Below are 21,291 nucleotides of genomic sequence, written 5' to 3'. Positions count from 1 at the left end.
TTAGTATTCAAATGAATTAAAAAAAAAAAAACCACACAGAACAGCCTGTCTGGTTTACAGATTCATATTAATGTGATGTGCTGTGCTTAGTTGCTCAGTCGTGTCTGACCCTTTGTGACCCCATGGACTGAAGCCCGCCAGGCTCCTCTGTCCATGGGGATTCTCCAGGCCAGAATACTGGACTGGGTTGCCATGCCCTCCCTCGTACAGGGAATCTTCCAGACCCAGGGATCGAACTCAGGTCTCCCACATTGCAGGCGGGTTCTTTACCAACTGATCTACCAGGACAGGGTAGGAGGGAGGTTGGTAGATAGAAAGGGAGAGAGAGAGAGACAGAGAGGGAGAGAGAGAGAGGTCTGAATTATGGCAAACGTTTGATCTTGGTGGAGAAGAAGTAGCTGTTATGTTATTTCTCTATGCTTTTCTATACGTTTGAAAGATTTCATAATTAAAAACAAAAGGAAAACAGAGCTGTCTCCACTGCTCGAGGGTACTCCCCAGAAAACAGCACATTTCAATCTCTTTTCATGCGGTTCTGGAGTGGTGTCCACTGCTAGGCCTCTGTCAGGGGAAGCCTGTAGCTCTTTCTGTGGAAAAGAATTCTATTAAAGACTTGTCAGCTCCCTCAGCAGCTGGAGTGGGAAGATTTCCTTTCTCTAAGTGGGCATCCTTAGCAGCTCTGAAGCAGACACGAAGCAGTGTGAAATCCGGAGTTAATGAAATCTCTCTGCAGTCTTCTGGGTTTCTGACAGGAAGGGTTTCACTGTATTAAAAACCTGTTCCCCAATATGTTGTAAACATCTCATTTTCTTCCTCTCCATCCATCCACAAGATTTAAAATCACCGGGAAAAAAAAAAAAAAGCCCAACAAGTCCCAAATGGAAGGAGGAATCATTTCTCCTCCTGACTCTACAATGGTCTTAAAAGACCCTTGTTTAGAACAGCTGACAGGAAATTGTATTCTCATAAACGGATCTATTGTGCAGTCTTCATACCCCCCGTTTCAATAGGACTTAAGAAAAGCAGTTTCAAAATTGAGTTATTGAGTGGGCTCATTCAGAACAATTTTCCTCTATGAGGAAAAGTTTTCATTACTGAAAGTGGCCCAAATCGACGCAGTTGTGTTTTCCAGAATCCGTCACCTCACGGCGAAGGCGCTTGAGGAGCCTGTGTTTGGTTGCCACCTGCGTCTCCATTCCGAGGAGAGGTGTTTGTTTTCTGAGGCATGCTTAACGGGAACCCTGGGCATGGAACACAATCCCTTCATTGCTATTCTCGGCAGTGGGCTTGCATATATTACAATCACCTCCTCGGGCCCACACAAGGTTTCCAGAAAGGTGAGCATTGCTTGAAAACACCCTGTTCTATATGAGGAGAAGCAGAGACAGGCAGTTAGGCCTGGCAGCAGAGCTTCATCTCCAGACTCAGGAGGGAAAAGAAGGGATGTGGGGTGGGGTGCCGGGGGGACCCCTGCCTCCCCTCCCCTGCCTCTGTCTCTGCCTCTGGGACCCCTCCTCCTGGCTCGGCTCTTCCCGGGGGAAAATCCCCACCAGCATCTTTCCAAAAAAAGATGCCTTCGTTGCTGGTGAGGGCGTTAATTCTGAGAAAGGACCTCTAGCAAGTGTGAGGTGAGCCTTTGCAAGAAATGCCACGTCAAGCTGAGTTTCTCAGAAAAGGCCTTGAGAGACTCTGTAGTGTCTCAGGAAAGGAACGTTTCGATGTAAACGTCTAGAAGTTGTTCTTCCTGGTCTGGGGGAAGAAAACAGAAGAGGAGGAAGGCTCTCAACATGAATATTTACCAGAGGAAAAATATCCTCGGGGAAATATGTGACCTTGATGAAGTTTGTCACTGAGATAATGAACATGAAGGGATGGATGGGGAGGGAAAGAAAACCTGGTCTCCCACTTTATTCCTGGTCTTTCTGTTGGACTGAACCACGAAGGCTCAGAGCGAGTGGTGGGCTGGGGGCTGGGGGGAGGAAGGCCCCACATGTTGGCAGAGCCACAGAGAGTGTGGGCCTTAGCAAGGGAGGACTTGAGCTGGGACTCAAGAGGTCCAGGTGGTGATTCCTCCTCTTTCTCCGCAAACCTCCTCACCTTGCTGTTTTCTCTTGCTCTTCACTGACCCGCCATTCTCTTGGGAATCCAGGCTGCCGACTTGGTGACAGCACCAGCTCCTCCCATTCCTGGGCCACCCACTGCCGCCAGTGGCCATATCGTGTGGTTCCATCGTCAGAATGCCTCCTCCGCTTGCCTCTCATAGACCTCTGGCCATGAATGCCAGTGAGCATCCCGTGAGAGTCTCTGACTCCCAGTCTGGTCCTCTCTGCCTCTTCGATTTTGTAAAAGGCCTACATCGAGCTTTCCGAATATGCCTGTGATCCTGTTAGTTCCCTGCTCGAGAGCTTTCAAACGCTCCCCATTGTTTGCAGCATGGAGCCCAGCTGACATTCAAGCTTCCCTTCCCGGGTCTCACTCCTGTCCTGTTGCCTCTAGATCCCCAGAATCCAACCAGTCTGGCCCCTTGGGTTCCTTGAGTCCTGTAAGTGTGAGTCGCTCAGTAGTGTTTGGCTCTTTGCGACCTCATGGACTGTATGTAGCCTACCAGGCTCCTCAGTCCATGGAAGTCTTCATGCAGGAATTCTGGAGTGGGTTGCCATTCCCTTCTCCAGGATCCTTGAGTCCTGTAAGGCTTTCCCAAACTCAGAATATTAACATATCTTCCCCTCTTTTTCCACGGCTGACTCTTAATTCTTCAGACCTTGGTTGGCTTAAAATATCACCCTCTCAGAGAGAACTTTCACGAGCTTCTCATTGGGAACTCTGTTATGGAGCCACTGAATACAACATTCATCTTAGTAAAGATAATTTATACTGATTTATTTACTGGTGTGTTTACTCATTTATTATCTGTTTGCTCAATAAATTATAAACTCCAAGGGATGGGAAATTTGTCTTCTTTATTCACCCACAAATATTTAGTATCTGCCAGTGGCAGATAGTAGACAATCAAAATTTATTTTTTGAATAAGTGAATTAGTATTTTTAGGATAAATCATTAAAAGTAGAATTAGTCTATCAATGGACTGTACATGGTTTTGAGGTTTTTGATGTGCATTTCCAAACTGCTTTGGCAAAAAACAGTGTTTGGGGAAAAAAGTGTCTGAATTTGTACTCTATTAGCAGTGAGTGCTTTGAACATCTCCTCACACACTTGCTAGCACTGAGTATTATTTTTTAAATATTTGCCAGTTTTTAAAGATGAAAACAGTCTCTTTGATGACTAACGGAATTGAATGTTTTTTTTTTCTTCACATTTTCTGTTTCCATGAGTTTTATTTTTTTCCTTTGCTCATTGTCCTTTGTGATTAAGAGTTCTTCCTACATATGTCTGTGAGAATCACTGGCTTTTCTATTGGTGATGCTAAGCTTCTGATCTCCCTGCTCACCGCAGTCACTTTGCACAGACACCTAGCAGGGGTTCCTTTACTCTGGTTTCAGATGTGGTTTGTATTCACAACTCTTTAGACACCACTGATTTGTCAGCACCTGCGTGACCTCTGAATCAGTTTGGCAAAAAACAAAACAAAAAAACCCCAGACAGTTGTTTGACATGATTGATTGCATTTTGCATGTCTCACCTGGGGCTTTGGTGCTGTGCAGGCAGGAACTTGGGCTTCCTGGGAAAGTTAAAGAGCTCTAAAATCAGTCACCTTTTCTGCATTGTTTCATTTTCTTCATAAGACTGTCTGGCTTACTATTAATTTTATGTGACTGGCAAGATAGAGGGGTTCCTTGAAATCAGGGAATGTGTTTATGCCAAAGCAGATGTTAAGTGGGTGCCGCATTTTTGCGCACACCTCTGGGTGAGGGGTTGGCAGGTGCCTCAGAAATGGTCTCATCTTGGGCCATAGGTATGCAAATGTTTGAATAGTGGTTTCCTAGTCAGGGACACCTGTGTGAACCTATACTGCCCTCGGGGACATGTCAAAAGGTCTGTACTTGTCTCATTCATTCACTCAGCAAATGTTCAGTAGCTTGGAATTCAAAGCAAGACCAGAAAGGCAAGGCCCCTGCTATTATACACTCTAAGGTTCAGTGTAAAAGGCAGATATTTAAGAAATAACCCAGGGAGGTCCAGTGGTTAGGACTCTGTGCTTCCAATGCAGGGGGCTGAAGCTGAGGAAATGAGATTCCATATATCTCTTGGAGTGGCAAAAAAAGCAACCCATAAATAGGGTGCTAGGCAGAGAATAAGAGTGGCTTATGCTTTAGATGAAGGGTTTGAAAAGAACACTGGCTCTTAGGCCAACTGTCAAGCATAGCAAAGAAACCTATCAGGTAAGAGTATCTCTTCGTTGAAGAATTGTGAGGCCTCCACCAGGCCCCAGGAAAGAAATTGTTCATTGCCCATCAGTACCCATTCTCTCCTCTGTTAATACCTGAATCTCCAGGTTTTACATGGGCACAAGACTGCCTAGGTGAAAACTGTCCCTATGACTAATTTCTGGCCTATGGGAGAGAAGCAGAAGGGGTGTGTGCAACATCTGCTTGCTATCTCTAATGGAAGAGGGTGTACCTCTCTTTATCCCCTCTTCCTTCATTCTGGGTAAAAGGAGACATCCTGGCTGGAGGTCAAGGAACCGTCTTGGACCAAGGGGTAGAAGGGTCATGCTCATGGTGATGCTCGTGATGGCTGAGTAGCAAGAGAGAAGGAGATTGGGCCACTGACCTGGGAGAATGTCATGATAGATCTAATTGTCCATCTCTGACCTTATTTACTTAGATGTAGACGTCTATCCTGTTTAAGCTATTATACTTCTAACTGACAACAGCCCTGTGGAGGTATCCTCTTGAGGGCAGGGACTGACTTACTTTGTATTTACCTCCCCAAAGCATCATGTGGTATGGGACACTGCATGGAGGCTGATGGGGGATCCACTTTTAAGGTGGGTCACTCAGATTGCTGGCAAGCTGGTGCCAGCTGTTGGCAGGAGGCCTCAGTCTTTCACTGTTTGGATGTCTCCATAGGACTGGTTGAACGCCCTCGTGACACGGAGGCTGGCTTCTCCCACAGAAAGGGATCTGAGAAAAAGCAAGGCAGAAACACAGTGTCTTCTGTGATGTGGTCTCAGAGGTTATCCTCTGCCATTTTCATAATACCTATGAAACCATGCTATTCAGAAGTGGAAGGAATGGCGCAGCATTACTACCAGGAGGCTGGAATCATTGGAAGCCACTTGGATGTTGTCCCAGTCTAGCCTTCAGACCCTCCCGCATGCTCAGGGAGGGTACTTCTTTTACCCTCAAGCAGAGAGTCTTCAGACTATAGCTCCGATGGTAAAGAATCTGCCTGTAATGCAGGAGATCCGGGTTCAATCCCTGGGTCAGGAAGATCCCCTAGAGAAGGAAATGGCAATCCACTCCAGTATTCTTGCCTGGAGAATCTCATGGACTGAGGAGCCTGGCGGGCTACAATCCAAGGGGTCACAAAGAATAGGACACAACTAAGTGACTAACCACACACAAAGAGAGTCTAAGTGGAAGGTGCCACCCGGAGGCCTCGTGTTCTCTTGGGTCAGTGGGGTGGAGATATTATTTGACAGAAGACCACCTTATTAGATGGAAGGGGCCACTTATGCCTTAAAGATGAATGGTTCGAGCTCTAATCTCCTTTCCTGCAGGGAACTGAGCAGAGTGTTCAGGGACCAGATCTCACTGGAGGAGGGAGCAAAAAAGATAATAGCATTTGAGCTGAGCAATTGTTTAAGCTGATTAACGAGAGGAAAAAAGAGAAAGATTCTGCCAACAACTGGGCTGGAGAAAGAGATTTCCTTCTGGTCAGTGGCTCTCTGCAGCTGAGCACATCAAGGGCAATACAGTAGAACTTTCCTAGGTATGTTCAGACTAATATAGGTGATATATAGTCACTGCCCTTTAGCTGTGGGGTCAGTGGCATAATGTAGCAAAACCACATTGCCTCATCAGAACCAATGTCAAATCTCAGGAATTTTGAGAGCTGGTTATTAAACACAGTCATTATTAAGAATTAAATTGTGTGAAATAATTGTTGTTTAGTTGCTAACTGATATCTGAGTCTTTGCGACCCCATGGACCGTAGTCTGCCAGGCTCTGCTGTCCATGGGATTTCCCAGGCAAGAATGCTAGAGTGGGTTGCTATTTCTTTCTCCAGGGGATCTTCCTGACCCAGGGATCAAACCCATGTTCTTTGCATTGACAGGCAGATTCTTGACCGCTGAGCCACCAGGGAAGCCTGTAAAATAATTAGATTCTACTAAACCCAAAGGTAATAAGTAGTCAAAACATCACTTGTCAATTTATTTACTCTGATCTATGCTTTTGAGGTTATTTATATCTCGCGTTTGTGTGGTGAAGACACTATATAATGGTGAGCTTCTAGCATCTCTCCCCAGCCCTGCTCCAGGGACCTCATGGTGGTTCCTTGAAACTGGCCATGGTGAGAATACTTCCACCACAGGAGCTGGCTAATGCTACAGTCAAAGACTGCTCAGCCAGTAGGTTGTTAAGCACTTTCCAGCACTCCACTGTGAAGGACCTGACCTGGAACGGTTGTCTGGTCCCGAGGGTGGTCCAGGAAAGAGGGCACTTGTGAGGCAGGAACATGCCTTGGGCTCTGGGCCATGTCACCCTGACCCTCAGGAGATGAGTAAATGTCCTCTTCTCTCTGGACCTGAGGAGGAGTAGGAGGACTCTGGGTTCCTTTCTAGCCTTAGAAGACTACCCAAGAGCTGTAATTTTAAGAGACTTAATGGCGCCCCTTAACATACTGCAGATATCAGTCATCAGACGTTGTCTGTTTCACGGAGGGTTATTAATTCTGGGCCCAGGCTGCAGTAACGGTGTGAAGATGTCTCCTGGTAGACTTTGAAGGAGTCCAGGAAAGGAAAGTGAGCTGAATTTGATCAAAAGGCCAAGACATTCCTGCATATTGACAGATACCATAGAAAAAATGAAAACCCCCAAAGCTTTCGTGGAAACCAAGGACTAACTTCAGAACAGGACTGTCTCGACAGCTTCTTTCCTGCCCTCCAGCCCTGTACAGCTGCCCCCGGTTCATCCAACTGGAAGACTGGATCTCACCAGGAAAGAAGGAGTTAATCCGTGGCCCCCACAGCAGTGATTCTTCCTTCCGCCATTGATGCCGCAGACCATTAAAATGTGATATTGCGTGTATCACGGTCCATTTCCCGGATGTGAGGAGTGTGGCAGCAGGCCTGGGACTGCAGCGTTTTGCCAGCTACGCTCCAGTTCCCCAGAGCCAGAGATCACGCTGGGATGCGGGAGACGTGGCTGGGGGTTGGAGCAGTCCTGTTGCCCCCTTGGAGCTCTGACTGCCCCGGGGAAGCCTGGCAGGGGATGAGGGTGTGGAGTCCAGGAGCCACTTGGCAAGAATTGCAGGATCATTCGCACTGGAAGCATCTCCAGAGATCCCATTCTATAGATGAGGACGCTGAGGTTCCCACCAGAGCCCAGAGCGTTTAAAGCCGGGGCCCGACTCCATGGACCCCTGCTCCAGCAGGAATGGCATCTGGTCTGCTGCACAGGAAACAAAGCGGAGGCCAGTTACTAGGCCTGGATCTGTTGGCTCCTTTTCCAAAGGGTCCCAGAATGTAACGTCAACAGTGCCCAGAGCTGTTTGGGCCTCCACGGCTCACAGTATAACCTCTAATCCTTTCCATTAAAATAGCCAACTCCATCTGGAGGACCTGGGAAGCAGTGCTGGAATTAGGGGATGGAGAGATCCCGGCACTGTCCCCGAGGGCAGCTCCAGGCCCACCTGCAGGGTGGTGCGCGGGGGGCAGCCCCTGTGGGGAGGTGGAGAGTGGAGGTGGAGGCCGGCCTCTGCAGCAGCAGTGCCCCTTGATCTGGTGGCCTGGCTGGCGAGCTGGAGTCAGGCTCCTCCAGGGCCGAGCACGGCCCGTGCTCTTCCCACTGCATGTCCCTTGGCGCTGCCTCTCCTCCCTTCCCCGGCCGCGGCTCCGGTCGCTGCCTGGACCACGGCGGGCAGTCACTCCATCTCTTCCCCAGCTGCCACAGGTGCTCCCTGGGAGCTCTCCTCATGCACTCAGGGTTCTTTCTCAACACAATCGGATGGATCCCGTCCCTAGTCCACTGACCATCTTCATGGGCTCCTGAGGCCCACAGCCAAGTTCATTAACTTCCCAGGCCTGCTTGGCTTGGGAAGATGCGCCTCTACCCATGCCCCCCAGTATTACTCTCGAGGTTCTTTCTTTAGAGGGAGGAGGTTGGCATCAAAGAAGAGAGAGATTTGAGTGGTGACTTAACTCCACCTGGTCCTGCCTGGTGGCTCGCTCACTGACGTGCCTGGTACTGTGCCCCCTGTTGCCCTCTGCCTGGCGCCCACCGCTCTTCTATGCCTTCCTTCCTGCAGGAGCCCAGTAATGTCAGTGAGAGATGGGAGGATGGAGTGGGGTTCAGGAGTTGATCCCCCTTTAGCCCAAAGAGTAGCTTCCTGTTTAGAGTCCATTCCTGATACTGGGAAAGATCGAAGGCAAAAGGAGTAGGGAGTGGCAGCGGATGCGATGGTTGGATGGCATCACCGACTCAATGGACATGAATTTGAGCAAACTCCAGGAGACAGTAAAGGACAGGGGAGCCTGGTGTGCTGAAGTCCATGGCGTTGCAAAGAGTCGGACATGAGTGAGCAAATGGACAACAACAACAGAGGCCAAGTGGGAATCGAATAATTTCCCCCAAGTCCTATTCAAAAAAATACTCACAGTGAATATGTTAATGATTATAATGAAAACACACTAACACGGTCCCTTTGGGCTGAGCACTGTGTATGCAATATCTCACATGAGCCTGTGAGGTAGGTGTCCCATCTCCTTACTTTGTAAACCCCATTTTACAGATGGCAAAATTGAGGCCAAAACAGATGATAAAAGAAGAGGTGAGGTTCCCCTAACACCAGAGCCAGCATGCAAACCCAGGTCCTTTCTACTCCCAGACCTGTACACTGAACTCCTTCGGTCAACTGTGTTCCAGAAGAAGCCTGTTAACAGCCAAAGTGGACCTGGCTGGGCGGGACCCTGACAAACCTCGGGGCTGAGCAGGCGGCTGCTTGGACGCCTCGTGCAGCTCCGTCTTCCTCTGTAATACAGCGTGCTGGAGGCAGCCACTCGGAAAATTGAAAAATGATGAAGGCCCGAGTGAGGTGACCATTTTGATATCAGTCAATGGTTTTATGCTGTGGGGCGGGGGGAGGGGAGGGTGCTAGGTGAAAGCAAAAAGACCTTTTGTCAGAGCTGTCTGCTGGGAGATGGGAACAAGCCTTAATAAAGAGCTGGCACCATGGAAGGGGCTGAACCCCTGCCGTCACCCCACTGGGGAGCCCCCTTAGTGGCATAGCCCACCCCTCCAACCCTCCTGGACATGGGAAATTTGCAGGGGCTCCCAGCCCTGCCATCTCCCGTGGGAGCCCCAGACCCAACCAGAGAAGGAGGTTCTAACCCAGAGCTGGGGACTCTAACACAGAACTCCTCTTTCTCAAGGACCCTGCTGCCTGGGTGTTATTTCTAGTAAGAGGACCAGATTATGGAGTGGATGGAATGGATATTAGTTAAAGCGCAGCCGGAGGAGTGGAGGGAGATCTGGGAGGCTCCTCAGGGGACTGGCGGGGACGGAGACGGGAGGGCTGTGCTAAGCACTGACAGAATTGGCTCAGATTATTTGAGCAAAAAAAAAAAAAACAAAACAAAAAAAACCACACACACACAAACACACACACACACACACACACACACACACACACAAAAGATTATTTGAGCCAGATCCACATCGAACCCTGAATCCCAGCCGGCAAGGGGCACAAGGAAGCCGTGGGGGGCCTGGCCTTGACCTACCTGATCTCAACCGTTACACCCACTCTCACCATGGCTTCTGAGACAGGCTGCATTCGTGAGCATAGGGTTTCACCGCATCGTCCTCAACTGAAAACCCAAGTGGAGAATAAGGCACGGCAGGAAGAAGGGAGCCCCTGTTGAGTGTCTGCTGGTGCAGGGAACTGTGCTGGGTGCTTATAATGTCATTCGGTGTCTCTGGGTTCCTCTGGGACACGTAATAAAGGAAACGAATCTGAAGTGATGGGTCCCTACCCATACTGATGGAATGGAGCTCAGGTTAGGAGGGAAGCCCCTGGGTATGGGCCCACAGGAGGAGAGCAAGCAAATCTGGTGCCTCAGGGAAAACGTAGGGATTGGCCAGGAGGGTCAGCTTTTGTGGATGGAGGAGGGCTCCCGGGCTCCAGGGGAGGGAAGGCAGAACCCAGTGTCCCCACGACTTTGGGCTTTCTCATCTGCTGGACTTGGACTGAAGGCCTGTGTGTGTAAGGGTGAGTCACCGTTGATCTCCAGGATTGACTCTGACCCCAGCTGGAAGAGGTGTAGATGACATGGAAGGTATGGGTCAACAATATGTTGGAGGCCAAGCCTGAGTGCACTGGTGGGCTTGGAAGCATCCCACGGCCAGTGGAATTTACTTATGCGCCTTCTTTGTCAGCAAAAGACCTGGAAAGAGATGGGTTTCCCTTGGTTCAGGGGATTTGGGCTAGACACAGGGGTAATGCTGTCAGTCCCTAGAGCAAGTGGCTGACTTCTAGAAACCTGCTGTGCCGAGTCTATCACCTCAACAACCTGTATCATGTGGTGGAAACACATGTCACTCAAGTAAAGCTCAGATCCCAGCTGACAGTGAGCAGCTTTGTAATCTCAGGCAAATTGGGTAACCTCCCTGGGCTCCTGTTATTAAGCTTCAGTTTCCCGGAGTGCGAGAAAAGCAAGCTGATAGCCCTTCCAGAGTTATCATGCAGTGCCCTTTGTGGAGAGCCTAGGCTGGAGCGTGGTAGCCACTGGCACCTTGGCCATAGGAAGAAGTGAGAACCCGGTGCTTAGTTGCAGGTGAGGAGAGAAAGCTGCTTTGACAAAGCCTTCCCATCTGTAGACTGGAGTGGGTAGAAAGGGGTTTGACTGTATCCTGCGGATCTCTTATAGCCTTCTCAGCTCCCCAGTCTCAGATTCTGGCATTTATAAGACCTGAGACAGTAGATCATGGGAAGACAATGTCTCCACATGATAGAGAAATTGTGATGAGAGTCACAGGTAGACCAGTTGGCTTGTTGCTTAGCGAGCCCCCAGAGATGCAGCTGTTGACCAGGTGTGTGCCTCTCCTCCCATGGAAGCACTGATGGCAGGTGTCCTCCTCGTCCCCACTCTTCAGTGATGACAGACCCTCTGATATGCAGAACCTACTACTCCCTCCCATCAGAGAGATTTCAAGCGGTCTGCATCAACAGGGGAGTCAAAACAGAGAAAGTGTTGGTGACTCTGATGAAGTTGGGTCAGATTTCTTCTTGACTGTAGCTCCTAATTGCTTTCTCTGGCCCGAGGGTCTTGGGAATTTACAGCTTTGAGCCAGTCCCTGTTTTAACACAGTCAATATCTGCTGTCTCTGTCCAAAGTGGACATCTTTGAGCAAGGATCAAATAGTCTTGGAATTTGGGGTGAAGGGCATAGGGCCTGGAAGAGGTCTCTTTCTAGTTATTTTCCCTTTGGAAATGAAGACAAAATATATTTAAATACAACAGTCTCCAAACAAACAAAATAGTCTCAGCTTAGGCTTGTTGATGGTTTGTTACTAATTCTCATGAATGACAGAAAAAGATTTTTCAGATTCTTTTCCGTTACATTACTGAGTAGAGTTGTCTGTGCTATATACCATGGTTCCTTGTTGCTCACCTGTTTTATATATAGTAATGTGTATATGTTCGGAGAAGGCAATGACACCCCACTTCAGTACTCTTGCCTGGAAAATCCCATGGACAGAGGAGCCTGGTAGGCTGCAGCCCATGGGGTCGCTAAGAGTTGGACAGGACTGGGCGACTTCACTTTCACTTTTCACTTTCATGCATTGGAGAAGGAAATGGCAACCCACTCCAGTGTTCTTGTCTGGAGGATCCCAGGGACGGGGGAGCCTGGTGGGCTGCCGTCTATGGGGTCGCACAGAGTCGGACATGACTGAAGTGACTTAGCAGCAGCAGCAGTGTGTATATGTTAATCCCAAACTCCTAAAAAATATGAGGAGATATCTTGTAGTGGTTTTGATTTTCATTTCTGGTGTGGTCCGTTTTTTTGGCAGGGTAATAAGCAGTTGGACCACCGATTTGGGGTGACTCGAATTATTTACATAGACAGTAGCCTGAAAACAATATTTGCCTGGGGACTCATACCTAGGACAGCCCTGTCTGTCATCTTTAGATGCCCCTTACTTGGGTTCTAAAAGTAGACCCCCCATGCTCTTGGGCACGCCCATTCGGTCATCAGATCCTAGCCTTGGTGCATTGCAGGGTTGGAGTCGTCCTCTGCTAGTATGTGGGACAAACATTTTGGAAATCTGGGAGATCCCCAGTGGGGCCCCTAAACTGACGCAGTCTGAAAATCCAACTATAATCTCCTCCCGGGTGTGGCCAGGTCTGCGGGAGAAGTATTATTAATGTGTTTCTTATGCCTGACTTCCCCTGCCCAGTGCTTACTCGGTCCCTGTCACAAGCGTCAGATGTTACAGCACTTCATTCCAAGTGATGTCTCAATTCCACAAATGATTTACCCACAAGAAATGAATACATTCATTAACCTTGCAAGACTCCTGGAGGGAATTTTTTTTTTTTTTTTTTAAATAGGAGAGAGCCAAGAACATGGCTAATATCTAAATAGATGTCTTTCCCACTCTCATTTCCTGGTAGGACACGCTGATCTAATCTTTCTGGAGGGCAATTTGGCAGCACTCACTGAAGCCTTTAAAACATGCTTACCCTCTAACTCAACAATTTAGCTTCTAGGAATTTGCCCCAAAAGAGAATTCAAGATGTTTTCCAAGATAGACCTAGGAGGACACTTGTTTTAATGTGTTTTAGAATGGTGAGACAGTTTTTTTTTTTTTTTAATTTGATTGGAGTACAATTGCTTTATAATGTTGTGTTGGTTTCTGTTGTACGAGAGTGTGAGTCAGCTCTATGTATACAAATATGCCCTCCCTCTTTAGCCTCCCTGCCCCCACCCACCCCACCCCACCCTCTAGGTAGTCACAGAACAACCAGCTGAGCTCCGTCTGCTTTCCTGCAGCTTCCTATTAGCTATCTAGAATAGTGAGACAGTTTTAAAACACACACTGAAAGCCAACAGTTGGGAGTGGGTGATAAAGATGGTGAGCACGCATACACTGGAGCCCTAACCCGTCACTGAAAATGTTTTTGCAAGAAAACAATGACTGGTATGGAAAAATGCTTATGATGTGTTTTATATCTCCATAAAGAGAAAAACTAAACAGGCAGTAGTCTCTCAGTTTTTTTTTTTTTTTTTTTTTAAATTTCTCTCGGTATGTATGAAAAAGAGAGGAAAGCTGTATGTCAAAGTATAGTAGTGGGGACTATGCTTCTTTACCTAAAATTTTAATATTTCAGTAATTACTGTGTTACACATCTAATCATTTGAAAGTAATGAAAATTATGTGCCTGATTACTTCTGTGCTTGCCCACAGGCAAGCCCATCTGAACTGCCTCTCTGGTGAGACTCCTTGAGAAATTGCCAGTCACTGGGGCTGCTGGACACACATCTCCCTGCCGGGGCCTGAAGGAGTGAAGTGAAGTGAGTGACTCCACGCCTGCCTTCAAGGAGCCTGGTCTCCAGAATGGGGGAGTCAGACCCTTCCAGGAGGAAGCCTGGGTCTCTGCTCGGGGAGTCTGGGAAGCGGACTGGGAAGGGGTCTTGCAGAACTGGACACATCAAGGCCACTGGGTAAGAGACACCTGCGACTGACGGGCGGGGTCTTAAGGCGCGGTTGTGGGTGTTTTCCAAGGGAGTCCTGAGGAAGAGTCTTCCGGCTCTGCCACGGCTGCCCTCCTCTGGTGAGCCCCTGTCCTTCAGTGTGACTCACAAGGAACCCAACCTGGGGCACCAATGCCTCGTGAAACACTCTGACTTTATTTAGGTCTCGCAAAGAGGTCCCTTCCTCCCAAGGTCTGGTCCTGGCTTAGAAGCCCAGAAACCCCCAACCATAGCTCTTTCTTTCTCCAGCCTTCTTGCCACACACCTCTGGCTACCTCCAGACGTCATTGGGTGTGGGAAAAATTGTTCCCTATTTTCTAAGCCACTGTCGGATGAATTTCTCTTTTACTTACAGCCGAATTCACGTCGAGCTGATGACATCGCCTACTGGCTGCCGGCGCTGAGCCGGTTATGGAACCATCCGAATTGAGCTTTCCTCTTTGTACAACAGAAACATGATCCCTGGTTATGGTGAGGATAACTAACACAGATGCCTAAAGAGCTCAGCACACACAGGAGGTGCTCAGGAAACATTCCTTATGCAGGAGACGCGGGTTTGATCCCTGGGTTAGGAAGATCCCCTGGAGAAGGAAATGGCAGCCCACCCCAGCATTCTTGCCTGGGAAATCCCATGGACAGAGGAGCCGGATGGGCTACAGTCCCTGGGGTTGCAAAAGAGTTGGAATGACCGAGTTACTGAAAACGCACAGGTCCAATGGGGAGTTTGTAGAGAATCCGCGGCAGACGGCCCTTCCCAGAGCAGGTCGGATCGTCCTGCCCTGTTGCCCATCCTGGCGTCACAGCTGTGGGCACCATGTTTCTGGCCCCTACTCTCTCCTTCAACCCAGCAGCTCTGCCCCAGGAGAACAGTTCCCAGGTTGGCAGGGCTCCCCCGGCCCGCTCACCCTGCTGGACCAGAAGTGTAGACGCTGGGTGACCCTCCCAAGCCTCTTACCTCCAACCAGGCTTATTACTCACTGATAGGAATAAAAATGCAATGCCCGAGAGTTACACTCCCCTGGCCAATGGCAACATCCTAACCTCGGGTTACCTGAGGGGACAGGCCCTCGGTGACAGGATGTCTGTCTGACTTCCTCTGACAGCCACTGCAGACTAACTCATCAGATGGAGGCCCGTTTCCTCCTTTTCTTCCGCTGCAGAGCAAGGTTCCTGATCAGTCTGGGAGTTGGAGTGCTCAGCTCGGAGTGTTTGGCTGGAGCAAAAGCATTTTTGCTCTGCTTTTCCTGGCCCTGGGGTTTTGGAGTTGATGAAACAAGCAAATCCAGACCAGGTGACCAGCAGGAAGCGGGAATCAGGCGTAGGGATGTGGGCCTGCTCCACTGCCCTCTCTGTGTAGTCAGAGAAACTGGCAAGGATTCACACTGCTGCGGAGTGGGCCACTGTGCTGCTTCCAACCTGCTGTGTAGCTGTATCTTGGTACTGCTTCTGTCGTGAGCTGAAGTCAACAGGGGGTGACTTGAGGAGAAGGCACACACCTGCACACATGCCCACTCGGGCCAGGATCTCCTGGGGGTGACAGAGCAAAGTGAAAACAGCTCTGTACTCAGATGGTCTGAAGTTTGCATTCCAACCCCAGTGCTGACTAGCTGGTGGCTTTTTGAGTGAATTCACTTTTCTGGGCCTCAGTTTCCTCATCTGTAAAATGGGGATGATAAAAGCATCCAACCCAGAGGGCTGTTGTGAGATGACACTCACAGGAGGGCTGCTGCCACAATTAGGTGATGGTGCATGTTGGTACGAGCGAGGCCCCCAGGAAGGTGGGGCTGACTCTGCCCACATGCACAGGAAGTGGACGCTGAAGGTCATTCATGGGTGTCCCTGGGGTAAAAGGCGGGCACTTGGGAGAGCACACTCTGTGTATGAATGCTAAGAGGAAGGGACTTCCTTGGTGGTCCAGTGGCTAAGACTCCTCGCTCCCAATGCAGCATGGCTGGGTTCAATCCCTGGTCAGGGAACTAGATGTCACAAGCTGCAACTAAAGATCCTGCATGCTGAAACCAAGACCTGCTTGCAGGAAAGAAAGAAAGATTTTTAAAAAACAAAGAGGGAAAAGTAGGAGCAAGGCAGTAGGGGGTTCAAGCTGAGCAGACCTGGTGGGTAGGCGTGGTGGGGAAAGGGGGGCAGAGGATGCCAGGCTGGATATAGGAACCGTGGCCTGGGTCAGGGTGTAATGTGTGTTATGCATCACTGTGGCATTGGCCCTCAATCTGCGGGGAGGGCAGGGAAGGCAGACACACCTCCTTGGACCACCCTGGAGGAGGCCCTTGCCAGCATCCTCCAGTCCTGGGATCCCCTCCCATGGGAATGACTCATGAAGGCCTCCCAGGCAGGCTCTGGGAGATTCTCAGGTTAATTTGGGCCACCTGAGACAAGGACTTTACCATGAGTGGGGTGGGGAGGGGAGAGAAAGCACAGACTCCCAACATACAGGACAGACACGGACTTCCCTCACCTGGGAGAAGACTCTGGTGTCTCCTGGAAGCTGGGAGGCTCAGAGGCATTCTCAGTCGTCGGGAGGCCAGTGAAAGGGCCTTTTGCTTCTCTAGGGTCAGACAGGCTTTCATAAGAGGAGGAAGCACAAGAGAAACTGGAATAAAATCCAAAGCGATGGCTGCAATTAGAGGGTCGAGGGCAGGGTCTCCCCTGGGAAGCATCTCTCAGCCGCTGTGAGTGCTGCTGCTTTGCCCTGAGCTGCAAAGCAAGCCCATCCCTGTCTCCCACCCAGCCATGCACATGTGTCTTTAAACAGATCACTGGAGCCGAGTCCCTGTCACCAGAGCGGAGCTGGGACAGGATGACAGTCACGCTCAGCTGAGGAACCAGGGACTGGAGACCCCAGCCCCATTTTCCCTCAGACCATTAATGAGTCTGGGTGTGTATTTTTGGAAACAGTAATGAATGCTTTTCAGGAAATGAGGGGAAAGGTGAAATAAATTGCCGTTACCACATATTTGTGGTTGGTCTGTATTTATTTTTAAAATAATTATGCTATTGAATTCAATCATCTCTAACTATGAAAGTGACTAGATTCTGGTGGATCTGGAGTCTGTGGTCTGGAGCCAGAAGCAGGCATCGAGGGGCGAGGTCTGGGGGAGTGAGGAGTTGGGGTTCAGACTAAGAGGAGGGGAGAAGGAAGAAGCTGAGGCAGGCGGGTCAGAAACGAAATCTCCCTCCACAGAGACTTGTTGCTGCCCTGTGCCCATTTCAAAGATGGAGAAACTGAGCCTGAAGGAATTCTTGACAGAGGAGATGAGAAACAGAGCTGTGATCGAGCTGGTTTTTATCATTCAGCAATGGAGACTCGCTTGTGTTCACAGATGGTGAGCAAACCAAGTCAGACAGAGGCAGAGAGAGAAACCTGGTTCCATCCCTGCTTTCTGGCACCGTGGCCTCCATGTCAGGCCGGGTCCCCGCTATCTCTCCCCGACAGCTTTCGCTGTACTTCCAGCTTCCTGGCCCACCTCTCTCTCTAATCCAGTTTCTACCTGTGACTGGGGTATCCGGAGAGAAAGCAAGTCTATCTGCACCTCTAAAATCTTTCCATGACTCCCTCTCGCCAACTGGAAAACATCCAAACCCATTAGTCTGGCTCCAAAGGAACTTTAACGACGCAGCCTCATGTGTCTTCCTAAGCCTCTGCCCAGCAACCTCCCCTAGTCACCCTGCTCTCAAGCCCCCTCCCCATGCAAACCACAGACTCTCGAAGCCTCTGTGCTCTTTGCCATCCCGTCTCCTGGAATGCCTTTCCCTAGGATTCACCTGGAAATCTTTACTCATCACTGAGACTCAGGTAAAAATCATCTCTCAGGGTGGTCCTCCCTGAACATCCTGGGGTGGAGGTGGGGAGTACGCCAGCCTGCCCCCACCCCATAGAGTGTTGTGGTTGGTTTCCAAGGGTGTCTCCGTGCCTGGGTTTGGCACAAAGTCAAATCAACAACTACTTCCCAAGAGAATGGGGTTGCGGTCCCCAGCACAGACAACCTCCAGTCCTCCTTGACAGGGAGGGACCTGAGAAGGGGTCTCTGAGTCCGATGGGCTTTCTCAGGGCCCTCCAAGTCCTGCCCAAGGTGACCCTGTTTCTGCATGTTTGAGCTGGGGCACTGGGAGGTTGGGAAGCCTGCCCATCCAACCAGCTCCTAAGGGCCCAGCTTTCCTGCTCTGGGCTCTGAGATGGGAGAAGGGGCTGGGCCATTCCCAGTCCTGCCTTTCTTCTTCCTCTGGCTGGGACCAAGAAGGGGGCACCTGTTTCCTTCTGATAAAAGGACCGGTCAGTTTAGAGCTCTCTGTGAGCAGTTGTGATGACAGTTAAAAGAGCCCCATTAGAGGGGCCGCCAACACAAGGACGTGAAAGCTACGTGTTCTGTGAATTCATTTGCATAGAACTGGCTATAATTTTTTCCCCTCGGGAGAACAGGATGTCACAAGTCTTGACAGGCATTCAACAACTAGGGTAAGAAGGGGGAAAAAACAAGTTGTCTGGGCTTCAAAAGCAACACTTCCTTGGCAGAAAAGTTGTGAGAACAACTTGACAAGATAGAGGGTGCAGAGTTCTGAGCTGCGTGGATGCTCCAGACAAAACCGTCCTCTGGTAGACCAGGCAGTACCTGGATGGCGGCTCTGAAAGCATCAGAGAAAGAGGACCACAGGCCGGTAGGGGATATCATCCTAGTTCATGGGATGATGACGTTTTATGTTCACCACAAAGGAGTGCGTGCGTGCGTGTGTGTGTGTGTGTGTGTGTGTGTGTGTGTTCCACATGAGCACCAGTGTGTAAACTGAGTCTCCGTGCAGACTTTGAATCTTGAATATTGTATCAGTCAGCAACTGTCATCTTGATGCTGTGTAACAAACCCCTCCAAATGTTAAAATGACAATTACTCATTGTTTTTAGGTAAGCAGCAATTTACCTGGGCTGTCTTGGCCTTTCACTTCCTGGTTCTGGGCTTTAGGGTCTACGGTGCAGTTTGGGACAAGGTGCGCCTTCTGCTGAGGCATCCTCCTTGGACTACAGTCACCAGGGCATGTGGGCTGCCATGTGTATCTCATTCTGGGGCCCAGGCCGTGGGGGCAGTGGTTGCTGGAACGTGGTCTTCTCCTGATGGGTCTCCAGAGTGAAAGAGAAGACCCCTCTTGGTAGCACACCACAGGCTCATGGTCAAGCCTCAAGTTAAGGGTCAGGGAAGTGCTCCTGCTTGGCATGAGGCCATCGCATGGTCTACAACTGGGCCCAGTCATCCAATCTACCACTCACCTCTCAGGTCCAGGAGTCACATGTGGATGTGAGAGTTGGACTATAAAGAAAGCTGAGCGCCGAACAATTGATGCTTTTGAACCATGGTGTTGGAGAAGACTCTCGAGAGTCCCTTGGACTGCAAGGAGATCCAATCAGTCCATCCTAAAGGAAATCAGTCCTGAATATTCATTGGAAGGACTGATGCTGAAGCTCCAATACTTTGGCCACCTGATGCCAAGAACTGACTCATTGGAAAAGACCCTGATGCTGGAAAAGATTGAAGGCAGAGGAGAAGGGGACAACAAAGGATGAGATGGTTGGATGGCATCACCGACTCAGTGGACAAGAGTCTGAGCAGGCTCCGGGAGTTGGTGATGGACAGGGAGGCCTGGTGTGCTGCAGTCCATAGGGTCACAGATGTCAGACAGGACTGAGCGACTGAACTGAACTCATTAGCGGGGTTTTAAGTGACATGGTCTCACCCTCACGTACATTGTAATTTGTCTCAGTGGATGTGGAACCATTCTGTGTGTGCACTAATGTGCTTTGGTCAATGATCGATCCCAAATGAGGATCATAAAATGATTTTAGCGAGGGGACTGATAGGGTTCACATGCAGAATTGTGGAGAGTCATGGTGTTTTTGGTGCTGCTTCAATTTCAGGGCAGGAGTTCAAAAAGTCTGTCCCAGGTGTAGAAATTATAACCTGTAAGAAGCCACTCTGTGCACTGTCACCTTCGTGTATAATTTGGGGTCATATCTTGAGCTCCTAAGAGGGGAGGGCACCACCAAGAAGACTTAATGTTCCCATCTCCGCAAGCAAGCTTCACAATCTACTATTTGGAGGCCAATACTATTTCGGGTTTCCCTCATGGCTCAGACAGTAAAGAATCTGCCTGTAATGTAGGAGACCTGGGTTTGATCTTCCCTGGGTCAGGAAGATCTCCTGGAGAAGGGAATGGCTCCCCACTCCAGCATTCTTGCCTGGAGCATCTCATGGACAGAGGAGCCTGGTGGGCAACAGTCCGTGGGGTTGCAAGAGTTGGACATGACTGAATGACTAATTTTCACAAGGAGGAGTTGAAGTGAATTTATGCTTGAAGAACTGCCTCCATGGAAACTGTTGAAAGTATCCCCACAGGTAAAGAAAAAGCCCGGTCTTGGCTGAGGCCTGTACCTAGCAAGGCAGGTGGTGGGATAGAAATAAATGTATGGATCCGAGCTCTTCAGGTAGGGGGCTTGGCGGGTCCTCCGCCCAGAGGCTGCAGCAGGGAGATTCTCCAGCGGCTCCGGGAGCTGGTTTCCACCAGCTCTCAGCAACTGTGTTAGTTACACTTGCTTTTTATTTTTCACGAGATGAATTTTTAATGTTTACAACAGTATTGGGAAAATTTCAAAGCATCCCACGGCAGGCTCAAGCTTGCTGTGTATTCTGTCACTCAGGGCTTCCACACGGGTCAATAAAGCCTCCCAAAGGAAATGAAAGTCAGCTTGTCCAGCCTTCAGAAGCGGCTGGGGTCCTGGAGCCCTGAGTGACACACTGCCCTGGACTGGGGGTTGCCTGCCACCTGACCCTGGGACCAGGGCAGACAGACCCAGGAGAAGGAAATTAACATGTGGGCTGTGTGTGAACCCCAGGGAGCTGAGGTGACTGATGATTGACAGCCTCTTGAGACCTCACCTGGGATGGGGGGGCGGGGGCGGGGGCCTAGTGCCCTATCCCTGCAGGTAGGTACCTCCAGCTTTGGCGGGATGGGAGGGAGGCGTCCGGCTCCCAGGTTGCCAGGAGAGGGGCCGAGTTAGCCCAGCCTGGTCCAGGGTGGATGCTCATGGTAGACTTAGCCACTTAACTCATCTCTGACGCTGGAGATCTGTCCCCCACAGCGAGGTCCTGCTCGCATCTCCCCACCTCCAGCTTCAGAACACACCTTGGTCCAGATCCAGGTGACTCATGGGCCTGTTTCAGCTCCTGTAGAGCCAGGGGCTCATGGTCACCACCAGCTCCTGTCCTCTGTGTCCCTGATCTTCCCTCCCGCTGGCCATGTCCCAGAATCTGGAGGCTGAGGACGCAGAGGAGTCTGAGAAAGTCGGGCTTCAGCAGCTGCTGCCCTCTCTCCCTACACCTGCCTCCTGTCTCCATGCCTGATATGTTGC

General features: G+C 50.0%; 1 long non-coding RNA gene across 1 annotated transcript; it reads left to right on the top strand.

The window, feature by feature from the left end:
• The first annotated feature begins 1,128 nt into the window (after nt 1-1,128).
• LOC121817617 (uncharacterized) lies at nt 1,129-2,939 on the top strand. Its single transcript, XR_006057628.2, has 2 exons — nt 1,129-1,337; nt 2,150-2,939. It is a non-coding gene; the product is annotated as an uncharacterized LOC121817617 (long non-coding RNA).
• Nucleotides 2,940-21,291: the final 18,352 nt, after the last annotated feature.

This window comes from Ovis aries, chromosome 22 (genome assembly GCF_016772045.2).
Source record: "Ovis aries strain OAR_USU_Benz2616 breed Rambouillet chromosome 22, ARS-UI_Ramb_v3.0, whole genome shotgun sequence".
NCBI lineage: Eukaryota > Metazoa > Chordata > Mammalia > Artiodactyla > Bovidae > Ovis > Ovis aries.
This window is presented reverse-complemented; position numbering and strand designations above follow the sequence as displayed.